Source organism: Sphaeramia orbicularis, chromosome 4 (assembly GCF_902148855.1).
Source record: "Sphaeramia orbicularis chromosome 4, fSphaOr1.1, whole genome shotgun sequence".
Lineage (NCBI taxonomy): Eukaryota > Metazoa > Chordata > Actinopteri > Kurtiformes > Apogonidae > Sphaeramia > Sphaeramia orbicularis.
Genome location: NC_043960.1, coordinates 9,209,169 through 9,221,327, shown reverse-complemented (window position 1 = coordinate 9,221,327; position 12,159 = coordinate 9,209,169). Strand labels below are relative to the sequence as shown.

General features: G+C 37.4%; 1 protein-coding gene across 1 annotated transcript in view; it reads left to right on the top strand.

The window, feature by feature from the left end:
- Positions 1-12,159, top strand: part of cachd1 (cache domain containing 1) — a 198,844-nt gene that overhangs the window by 38,633 nt on the left and 148,052 nt on the right. The gene's annotated exons all lie outside the window — the stretch shown is intronic.

The window sequence follows — 12,159 nt, the reverse complement described above, 5'->3', positions numbered from 1 at the left end:
ATGCAGACAAGTTCATTCAAGCGTGACAATAGCTCAACCCGTCTCAGGTTGTTAAGAAATTGTCTGGGATTATCTTATACAGGTGGAACTTAAACATATTGATGCAGCTCAGGAACAATAAAACACATTCAAGTGTTGCGTTTTCACTGGCACTGACTATACTATTTTCAGAAATTTGAGCCGTTTCTAATCGTCACATGGTTTCTAGTTACAGAACATGTACGTGCTCATCAAACTGACGTCACCGTGTCTGTGATTTTATAGCATATAAATAAGTTCAGAGTCAACATGAACAAAAATCACACACACACCCCCCATCACCACCAAAATTTAATCATTTGTTCCTTGTGCCAGTATCAACATTCCTAAAATCAAAGCATCTTAAATTCATGAGAATTTTTTTTTTCTCCTAAGTTTTTTTTTATCAGTTTTTTTATATTGTAATAATTATTACTGTACATAAAATATAACAGCATAGTTATATACTCCAACCCTGATGAACCTCATACTCCAACAAAAACATATAAACATACACATCCAAAATGAATACATAAAATAAAATTAATTCATTAAAATACAATAAAAAATATCCTTAGTTACAATGAGAAATTATTTGTATCCATCTTTTTAATATATAAGACAGGATGCCACATTACATAGAATTTGGCTGCATTGCCTCTTGTGCTTTATCTCATTTTCTCTAATGTCAGATAGTTCATAAAGTCTTTAATCCAGAGGTTGAATGTCGCTGGATTTCTGTCATTCCATTTAAGTAGAATGAGCCGACGAGCTATTAAAGTTGTGAAGGCAATGATGTTCTTAAAATTCTTGTTGAGGTGTCTATTCTGTGAAATCACTCCAGATATTGCAGTGAGTACATGACATTCTATTGGGGTTTCAAAGGAATTCAAGAGAATTTGACCTAATTTTTCCAGAGACACAATCCCAGCGAGGACTGTTAGTGTTGAGGCTTCTAGATTATTCCAATTACTCCAACATTGTTCTGAATATGGAAGCATTTTTCTCAATAATTGGAGAATGCTGAGAGAGACATTTCTCTTTTTTTTCCACCATTAAAAGCAAAACTCAGCTCTGTATTTTATAAGGATGGTGAGGAGATACTTCTAATAGTGAAGACCTTGAAGGATCAGAACATGCATGGTGTTTTTGTCGCTGCTGTTTTTATTATTTAACTGGCACAGCTGTTATTATTAACAGAAGATTCCATTCCATGCAGCACCATGTTGTTTGATATTCGCCGGTGGTGGAACAGGCAGGGTAGGGATTTTTTTTTCTCCCCAAACACACACTGTACATATAATTTTCTTCTGCTTAAAATATCAGAGGAGAGTTCTGCTAGTGATTCTGTTGTACAATAACAAGTGTAAAACCAAGTGACAAATGGGATTTTTTTTTCTGCATATGGCTGAACTTCTTTAAGCTTTTCCGACTCTTTAAAAACAGTGATGCACTAGGTTGGGAAATGGAAGAAAACTGGCATCTCACAGCAGCATCAGCACTGCGTTAAATAATTCATGCATAGTATGTTAAGGAGCACAGCACTAAAATTAATTCACTGTGTAAGGATCAAACTGTTCCTGGTTATGAGGCTATTTATAATTATCACTAGGGCTCAGCAATGAAATGAGAATCATCATTAGGGTTGGGCGATAAAACGATAGCGATATATATCACGATATAACTTCACCTCGATAGAAATATGAAACATATTTGATACAATTTCCGTAGAATTCATTCATCCGTGTTTTGACCGACATAAGAACAGCCAATTATAATTAAGTAGTGCCACACCAAACCAATCTTGATAAACCTGATCTGCAGTAACATGTTTGAGTGTAAATCAATTGTTATTAGACTGTAATTATCATTTTTTCTTTAACAAAATGGTTTTTTTTTGTATATTATCTCCATGAAGTGAGTAATAACTAGTACTGAGTATGTTTAAATATGAGAAAACATCAGATTAGCAGCATTAAAAGTGTTTATATTTCATAGTTTTCTCTGTGTATCAGTAAATACATGTTTCTTTGCTTCAAAAATTAAACGCATCGTATCCATTTGAGTGGACATTTTTGCAGCTCCATGAAAAATAGGTTCATAAAAAGCTGTCAACTGCATTTTTTCATGCCTAAAGAGGAGTAAAAACGGGGGGAAAATCATGATTAAGGTTCTCATAATTCATGCATGAAAGGGTTAATGGGGGTTTTTGCACTAAAACAAAGACAAAAATTTGGAGTTGTCATTATTTATAGATTATGATGTTATTATTTTATTGGTCCAGCCCACTGGAGATCAAATTGGGCTGAATGTGGCCCCTGAAAGAAAATGAGTATGAGACCCCTGATTTAAAGGGCCAGCACGCAAAAACGACCTTACAACAAATAATCATCTTTCACTCCAAAAATTTGGACAAAAAAAAGGATTTATCCTGCCTGATCACCCAGTCTTATTCATAATGAAAAATCATAGTTTCTTCAGATAATAGTCAGATACTAGTGAAATAATTTCTACTCACATGTATAAATGATAAATTGAGGCATAATATTGTTAAAATTGCACTAATTTTTCTTAAGAAATTTCAGTTTTTTCAGGTTTGGATAGTTTATAAAAGTAAGTATTTTTGTAAATTAATGGGGGCTTTTACACTAAAACATAGACAAAAATTTGGAGTTGTCATTATTTATAGATTATTATGTTATTATTTTATTGGTCCGGCCTACTGGAGATCAAATTGGGCTGAATGTGGCCCCTGAAAGAAAATGAGTTTGAGACCCCTGATTTAAAGGGCCAGCACGCAAAACGACCTTACATCAAATAATCTTTCACTTCAAAAACTTGAACAAAAAAAGGATTTATCCTGCCTGATCACCCAGTCTTATTCATAATGAAAAATCATAGTTTCTTAAAGCTATACCGTATGATGTGGCATTTTTACACTTTTCTTTTGTCATCTTAAAATGCTCCTAATAAGTGTGTGTCAAACTAAAATGTAAAAGAAATCCACCAGGTATTGAAACTCAAAAATGTTTAATTCTTATATATTTCTAATAACAGTCTGACCAATCATTTTAGTCGGTCCGAATGAAATAATTGGCCGAACCTGACTGAGCCTCCTGTCAATCATCCATTACGGCCGTCCAGCATCCGATCCATTATCTCCGTCTCACATCCGATATGTGTCCCTCTGAATCTGACGCTTCACTGGCGCTGCTTCTCCTGTCACTGACCACAGTCTACTGTCTAGGATGTGTTTGGATAGAACTGACATGCACATGTGGAAGAGATTAAATGGATTTATGAACAGAAACGACAACTGAGGAGAACAAACAGGAGTCTGATGAATGAAGGATGGAGATAAAAGTCCGGAAGTCAGCTGTACTGGACTGAACAGGTCTGCATAAAGCTCAGCTTTTATGACGGTGGGACTCATACAGGTACATGTACATGGTGTCACACAATGTAAGATGATGTAGGATGATAAATGTATGGACTATGAAACCTCAAATGTGCACGGAAAATTCGCGGAGGCCGCACGTTCACAGTGCGCGCGCCCATCCTCTGGGCACTGCAGTGAAGACCCTGACCCAGTACTGCACAGACCAGGTCTACTGATGGAACAGGAGCCGCGGGCCCGTGGCAGGTGGATGATGCATCTCATTACCGAGGGAGGGGTCCGCGGACACGCCAAAACGGACCGGACCTCCACCTCTGCTTCCTCCTCTGTTTCCATCGCGCATCAGGAGAGAGGAGGAGGAGCCTCAGAGCTCAGGCAGAGGGAAGGGGGCGGGGCTTTGGAGGGAGGCGGGTTGTTCATGTTGAAACTTTTACTAAGTGCTGTGAGAAATGCCACATTGGTGGGTATAGCTTTAATATAATAGTCAGATACTAGTGAAATAATTTCTACTCCATGGCGGCGGCAAGGGTCAGCAGAACCCAGCTGTGTCAGGTTTGGCTCAGTAACAGGAAAATCAACATGATCTAGTGGTGTAGCCTCAGCTTGTCTGCAGTGGCTCTATTAATCAGTGCGTGTAACTGCCCTCAGAGTACATGTAGTAGTACAAAGCGTCCTGTCTGTACAGAGACCTTATAACAGTGGCCAGACATGATCTCACATCATGCTCTGAAATCTGAGAAGGAGACCACCCTGGGAACCTTTTTTTTTTTTTAAACTCCTGTCCTTTTTCTTCTTTATCTCTTCCCGATCTCTCTCCTTTCTGTTCGTTTTCTGTCTGGCATTCACCTGACTAAGATACGATCACACAAAACCCCATTTTTACCATCACTTTTACATTTATACTCATTGAATAACCACTATTATTTCATAGATTTTTATTTCTTTTAGGCGCGCGAAACAAAACCATCTATTCATTTTAATAGAAAATAGCTGTTTTGAGAATAGTTACTTTATTTTTTGCTTATTTTTGATGATTATGTCAGCTCAAGTTATCTTTAGTGTGCATAATGATTCTTGTAAACTTCAAGTTGAAGCCTGACATATGAGTCCAGGGCATAGGAATGTGAAAATAATCCATGATGGTTGGTTCAGACAGTGCAGGCGCCCCATCAGAGCATCACTCCACTCGGCTTACAGAGTGGATCTTGGCAGGAAGTGTATATCAAAGTTCTAAATTTATTGCTAGGTGACAAGGCCTTTGCACCGAGTGTCTCCAAGTCTCCGTCTTTGCCTTTTCTTTGACCCGGATTTACAGTTTATCTGTCGGTGCTATTCACACGCTGTTATTTCTCTAATACCGTCTTCATCTTTGAATCCAGCTGAAGGAGTCGCTGTGACGTTCTGGCCTTGGCAGGGTGTTCCACAGGGGTGTGAATGGGGCTGGTGGTGCCAGAGGAGGTTGGCGTTGGGCCCTGAGTGGCTGAAGCCCAGTCCAGAGGTTAATTATTTTTCAGACTTTTGCTGGGTTTCCACTATTTGTTAAAGTCTTGTTGTTTGTTATTTCATCTCTATTCAGTAGTTATGTGAAGTAAGTCTTTTTTGTGAAACAGAACAGGTTAAAATGCAGAATGGATGCGACCCCTGCACATTTGTGTGTCCTTTAAACATATAGTGTTCATTTTGTCCCTGTGGTCTGATGTTTAAAAGCAAAAACAATCTAGAAAAGACAAAAAAAACAACTAAAGAACACTGATAAAACAGTGGAAAAATGAAATAATAATATTGGGAGTAGTAGTAGTAGTAGGAGTAATGATATTCATAGAGCTGTGGAAAAAAACCATAATAGTAGTAATAATAATAAGAGTAGGAGTAGCAGTAATAGTAACATTAATAAAACTAATAATAATAGCAACACTATTTTTTATCTATTATATCTACTACTATTTTGCAGAATGGATGCGACCCCTGCTCATTTGTGCATTCTTTAAATAAGTACTGGCAAACATAATGTATTGGTTCTTACATATTTAGTCTTAGCAAAGTGACCATTGACCCATTACAGCTGTCTGGCATATATTAGACATATACAGTGGATGTTCTTTGTCAGATTTTCATAACAACAGTAACTGTAATAATTTGTATTTCTTGCTTTATTTGACAAGGACAGTGCTTATTAATCAACAGAAAGAAAGATAAGTAACTGTAAATGAGCCAAACTTGGCCAACAAGGCTAACTTTCATATATTGTCCCTGGTGTGATGTTAAAGATAAAAACAATCTAGAAAATAAAGAAACAAAGAAACAAAAAGCATAACATAAGAAAGCAGAGGAAAATCAAGTAGTCAAAGTAGTAGTAGTAAAACAGGCAAAACCAAATAGTAGTAGTAGTAGTAGTAGTAGTAGTTGTTGTAGTAGTAGTAGTAGTAGTAGTAGTAGTAGTAGTCAAACCAAATAAGAGTAGTAGTAGTAGTAAAACAGGCAAAATCAAGTAGTAGTAGTCGTAGTAGTAGTAGTAGTAGTTGTAGTAGTTGTAGTAAAACAGGCAGAATCAAGTAGTAGTAGTAGTAGTAGTAGTAGTAGTTGTAGTAAAACAGGCAAAATCAAGTAGTAGTAGTAGTAATTGTAGTAAAACAGGCAGAATCAAGTAGTAGTAGTAGTAGTGGTGATAGTAGTAGTAGTAGTAGTAGTAGTAGTAGTTGTTGTTGTAGTAGTGGTAATAGTAGTAGTAGTAGTAGTAGTGGTAGTAGTAGTAGTAGTTGTAGTAAAACAGGCAAAATCAAGTAGTAGTAGTTGTAGTTGTAGTAGTTGTAGTAGTAATAGTAGTAGTAAAACAGGCAAAATCAAGTAGTAGTAGTAGTAGTAGTAGTAGTAGTAGTAGTAGTAGTTGTTGTAGTAGTGGTAATAGTAGTAGTAGTCGTAGTAGTAGTAGTTGTAGTAGTGGTAGTAGTAGTGGTAGTTGTAGTAAAACAGGCAGAATCAAGTAGTAGTAGTAGTAGTAGTTGTAGTAGTAATAGTAGTAGTAAAACAGGCAAAATCAAGTAGTAGTAGTAGGAGCAGTAGGAGTAGTAGCAGTAGCAGTAGTAGTAGTAGTAGTAATAGTAGTAGCAGTAGTAGTAATAGTAGTAATAGTAGTAGTAGTAGTAATAGCAGTAGTAGTAGTAGTAATAGCAGTAGTAGTAGTAGTAGTAGCAGTAGTACTAGCAGTAGTAGTAGTAACATTAATAAAACAGGAAACACTAATAATAGCAGTAGTAGGAGCAGGAGCATTCTAATACTACTACTAGTACTATTAATTGTTATTAGCTTTAGTTCTAGCCTATAACATTTTTAAAAACAGCAGTTTACAAAGGGCTTTGACTGTCAAAACAAATGGGACACTTATGATAATGAGATAATGATAAATACAACAGGGTCACCACTCGCAAACAATCAGTAAAGCTTCGATAAAAAGTTGGGGGAAGAAAATCACATCATCGCTCTAAAAGCATTAAAAAAGGGAAGGGATCAAAAAACTAATAAGAAGAGTAGGTTGTAAAAGTACTACGACAGAGGTAAACGTTAAGTGTAGTTAAATACACAAGGAATATGAATACTAAAACAAAATAAAATGCAAATAATAGAACTGTTTTAATGTTGGATTAAGTTAATCACACTTTGTCAAGTTCAGCAAATATAACCTTATGGCATTTATTTTATGTGTGAGGGGAAATCACAGCATTAGCTCTGTAAATAGGAACAAAAAAATAAAGTGGCTTATGCTAATCCTATTGGTCCTGTTCCAGCCAATCAGCAACAGGGAGTGTTGGGTTCATGACATGATCATTTCAGTGATGTGAAACCACAATGCACATCAGTAGAGTGAAGTTGGAGCTGGAGCAGTGCAGTGTTTGGCTGTTGATCTGAAACGTCCACAGTCTTTCTCAGAAATGCTTTACTCCACCTTTCAGTTATGCATTCGAACTCTGCAGGCAGAAGGAATGAGCAAAGTTCTGATGTTAGATCCCTGCTAATTGCTTTAGTACCCAATTATTTTAAAGATTTGCACATCATCAATGACTCCAAGTACAAAGCTGCAAAATGCACAATTGTTTTTACTACGATCGCCTTCTGGCTTAGTCATGTTATGTGAACACACACACCGTCGTTTACGGGCCTTTTCTTATGGAAAAAAACATTTAAAGCCACTATAAAAACACAGAATTTTCTCATTATCTTGCATTCCTTTGTTGAACTAATTTGACCGCTGTGTGTGAGGTTTTGTTTTCGTTCTCTTTCACTCCTAGATTTTATCAGCTTAATGGAGGCGCTCAGGTATGCAGCTTTGATCTGTCTTTGGAACGTTTTCACATTGGCTCCACTTTAACAGCCAGTTGCTATTCCCATAATGCAATGCGAGACTGGCGCTTCCACTGCTATGTCCTCCTCTTATAGTGCAGCTGGCTCCTACATAGATGAAAACCTTTTAGAAATGTCAGGAAACTTGAGGCTTTTTCCGCTATGGTTTTAATTTGTGACATTTTGGCGAGGGCTTTTAATGTTCCATTGACTTGAAGAGGTATGAGATCTTAGACTTTGGGTATTTCTAATTAGTTAATTATGATTAGCATGTGCTTACTGTGGCCTGTGGCCTTGTTTTAATGATTACACTGCTTTGACATCAAACAGTCTTGTGTGGGGAAAACCACCCCACGTGTGCCTCTCACCACATGTACTTATCTTATACACTAGTGGGAACCAAGGTAATTATCGTTAAGGAAAAGTAACAAAATGACGAAAACTAGAATTGAAAAAACATTTTCGTTAACTGAAATAAATAAAAACTATAATTAAAAGAAAAAAATGATAACTGAGACTGTATTGTGTACTTATAAAACAAACTAAAACATATAAAAATTATGGATAAAATTCCCTTTGTTTTTTGTCAGTGTGGGATTGATATGAAATTGATTCACTCCAGCAATTTTAGCTGTTGGCACCATACAGCACTTTACGGTCAGTCATGTGGTTTATGCCGCGTTTCCACTCCGTGGAACCAGCTCGACTCGACTCGGTATTCCTGGAGAGCGTTTCCATTACAAGATACTACCGACTTTACAGTACCTGGACGTCATAGCGATGCGGCGCGTTATTTCCGTGTCGTCTGTTCAGAGAGTTGCTGATAAACTCGCTCGTTGCGTGTTGTCTCGTCTGAATTTTTACGCCGGCCACTAAAGACTGAATCTCCTCGACCGACCATGGTGTAGTTTTGGGCTGTTATCATGTGGATTAACCTACCGCTATATTTACTGTCAACTTCCGCATCTGTTTTTTGTAAAACAGCGGGTCACAGAGACGACTCTCTGACCGATCAGTGGTCTGCAGTGGTATACGTCATGGTTTAGTATCGCTTGGAATCTTGGCAGCGGTGATACCAAAAAACTAGTACCGGGTACCAGATTCCAGATCCTTTTTTGGAATGGAAACGCATAAAAGCCGAGTCGAGTGGAGTCGAGCCGGTACCATGCAGTGGAAACGCAGCATTATGCCACGTTTTCACTACGTGGAACCAGCTCAACTCAGTTCGGCTCGGCTCGGTATTCCTGGAGAGCGTTTCCATTACAAGATACTACCGACTTTACATTACCTGGTCGTCATAGTGATGCAGCGCGTCATTTCCTTGTCGTCTGTTTAGAGAGTTGCTGATAAACTCGCTTGATTGCGTGTTGTCTCATCTGAATTTTTACGTCGGCCACCAAAGACTGAATCTCCTCGACCGACCATGGTGTAGTTTTGGGCTGTTATCATGTGGATTAACCTACCGCTATATTTACTATCAACTTCCGCATCTGTTTTTTGTAGAACAGCGGGTCACAGAGACAACTCTCTGACCAATCAGTGGTCTGCAGTGGTATACGTCATGGTTTAGTATCACTTGGAACCTCGGCGGAAGTGATACCAAAAAACTAGTACTGGGTACCAGATTCCAGGTCCTTTTTTGGAATGGAAACGCATAAAGGCCGAGCCGAGTCAAGCCGGTACCATGCAGTGGAAACGCAGCATTAGAGTCCTCTTCTGGTCCCCACTGTACCTGGAAACATGGAGACTAAAGCAGCAGAGTCCTGTATGGGATTTATGTGAATACGACAGTGAAGAACAGAAAAGATATGAAACAAGAAAAGCACTCGGAGAACGCAGACCTCCACCAAGACAGATCCCCACCACCACCATCACCAATCACCACCAAAAGTTAGTCATTTCTTCCTTGTGCCAGTATCAACATTTCCTGAAAACTTCATGAAAATCCGTCCATAACTTTTTGAGTTATCCTGCTAACAAACAAACACACAAAGCAAAGTGATCACAATACTTCCTGGTGGAGGTAAAAAGTGAAACGAATACGAAAACTAAACTAAAACTAAGCATTTAGAAAAAAAATAAAACGAATACTGAAACTAAACTAAAACTAAGCATTTAGAAAAAAAATAAAACGAATACTGAAACTAAACTAAAACTAAGCATTTAGGAAAAAAAACTAAAACTAATAAAAACTAGCAAACCTGCTCTAAAAACCACCTAAAACTAACTGAATTAGAGAGAGAACAAGTCAAAACTAAATACAACTAAACCATAATGAAAAATCCATAACTTTTATAACCTTGGTGGGAACACACCCCATAGTTTTCACCAGGTTCATCAGATGTGTTCTATGATATCACGTGACACAGATCGAGGATTTAACCAAAACCATCAGGTAATTAGAGGCTCTTTGTCTGAGCTCAACCTGTGATTCTAATGTGATGGTACCGTCACTCCACCCTCCCACTATCTTTCCTTCGTTTTTTTTTTTCTTTACTGCTCTCTTCTGTGACCCCGCCCCACTTTTTCTTTTTATAACCCTCCCAACCCCCCCATTGCACCCCTCCAACCCCACATTCCCTCTTTTTTTTCTCTCTCTCTCTCTCACATGTGGAAAGCATTATATCCTGTCTGGTGGAGAGCGAGAGCAAACATCCTAGGCCGAGACTGAGAGGCTCTGGGGTAGGTGCGGGTGGGGGGGTGGTGGTGGTGGCGATGGCGGTGGTGTTGGTGGAAGGGAGGTTGTTGGGATCTACACACTGGTAAACCCCCCCACCCCACCCCACCCCACCCCCCTCTCTCTCTCTCTTGCTGTTTGGACAAAAGGGGGTCTTGTTATTTCAGAACCACAGCACCCAATAGTTGACAGGCTTCACCCTCCCACTGCACTGGACCAGGACAGACCTTGGTTGAAAGAGGGAGAAGGAGATAAATAGAATCCAGTTTCAGTTTAGTGGAGACAAGGTATTCGACTTTCTGCAAACTTTATTTTAGGTGAAAAGTTTCATTTTGTAGGTGTGAGTATATAAAAGTTGAGGATCAGTCTCTATGTATCGGTTGCATTTAAAACCAAAAATTTGTGTTTATTTCTGTTTTGAAGTATCTGTCAGGGTTTGTACGGGTGCGTGAAATCCTTGAAAATGTTGTGTTTTCAAGGTCTGAAAAGTGCTTGAATTTAATTTAAATACATGAAAGTGCTTGCAATTATAATTCTATGGTGTGATTTATTTATTTATTTTAATATTAACTAGCCAAAGCTACTTACAGAGAGGGGATACATTTAAAAAAATAAAACTTCATGTCAATAAAGAAAATTTCTGGTTGTTCTCAGCAAGGTTATTATCGTTAATGAAAATTAACAAAATGACGAAAAAAAACTAGAATAGAAAAAACTTTTTCGTTAACTGAAATAAAAACTATAATTAAAAGAAAAAATGATAACTAACTGAAACTGTATTATGTACTGATAAAACTAACTAAAACGTATAAAAATTCTGGATAAAATTCCCTTTGTTTTCATTTTTGTCCACGTCGGATTGATATGAAATTGATTTATTTCACTCCAGCAATTTTAGATGTTGGCACCGTATGGCACTTCCTGGTCCGTCACGTGGTTTAGAGTCTTCTGGTCCCCACTGTACCTGTAAACATGGAGACTAAAGCAGCAGAGTCCTGTCTGGGATTTATGTGAATACGACGGCGAAGAAGAGAAAAGATATGAAAAAAGTAAAACTAAGCATTTAGGGACAAAAAAACTAAAACTAATAAAAATAGCAAACCTGCTCTAAAAACCAATTAAAACTAACTGAATTAGAGAAAAAAAAAGTCAAATCTAAATAAAACTAAACTATAATGAAAAATATAAAACTATTATATCCTTGATTTTGGGCGAAGAGTTTCATTTTGTTGGTGCGAGTCTATAAAACTAATGGATCAGTCTCTATGTATCAGTTGCATTTAACACCAAAAATTAGTGTTTATTTCTGTTTTGAAGTATCTGTCAGGGTTGGTACGGGTGCTTGAAATCCTTGAAAATGTTGTGTTTTCAAGGTCTGAAAAGTGCTTGAATTTAGGTTAAGTGCATGAAAGTGCTTGCAATTATAATTCTATGGTGTGATTTATTTATTTATTTTCAATATTAACTAGCCAAAGCTACTTACAGAGAGGTGATACATTTAAAAAAATAAAACTTCATGTCAATAAAGAAAATTTCTGGTTGTTCTCAAGTCGATTCCAGGTCCATTTTTATCTTAGTTTTTGTCTCAGTGCAAGTGTGTTTTTTTTTTTTAGATAAAACTTTCTGTTCTTTCATTTCTAAACTTTTTGCTGTTATGAAACATAATTTTAGATCTTTATAGCATAATACAATGTACATCATGATGATAAAAAGTGACAAATAATCATGCATA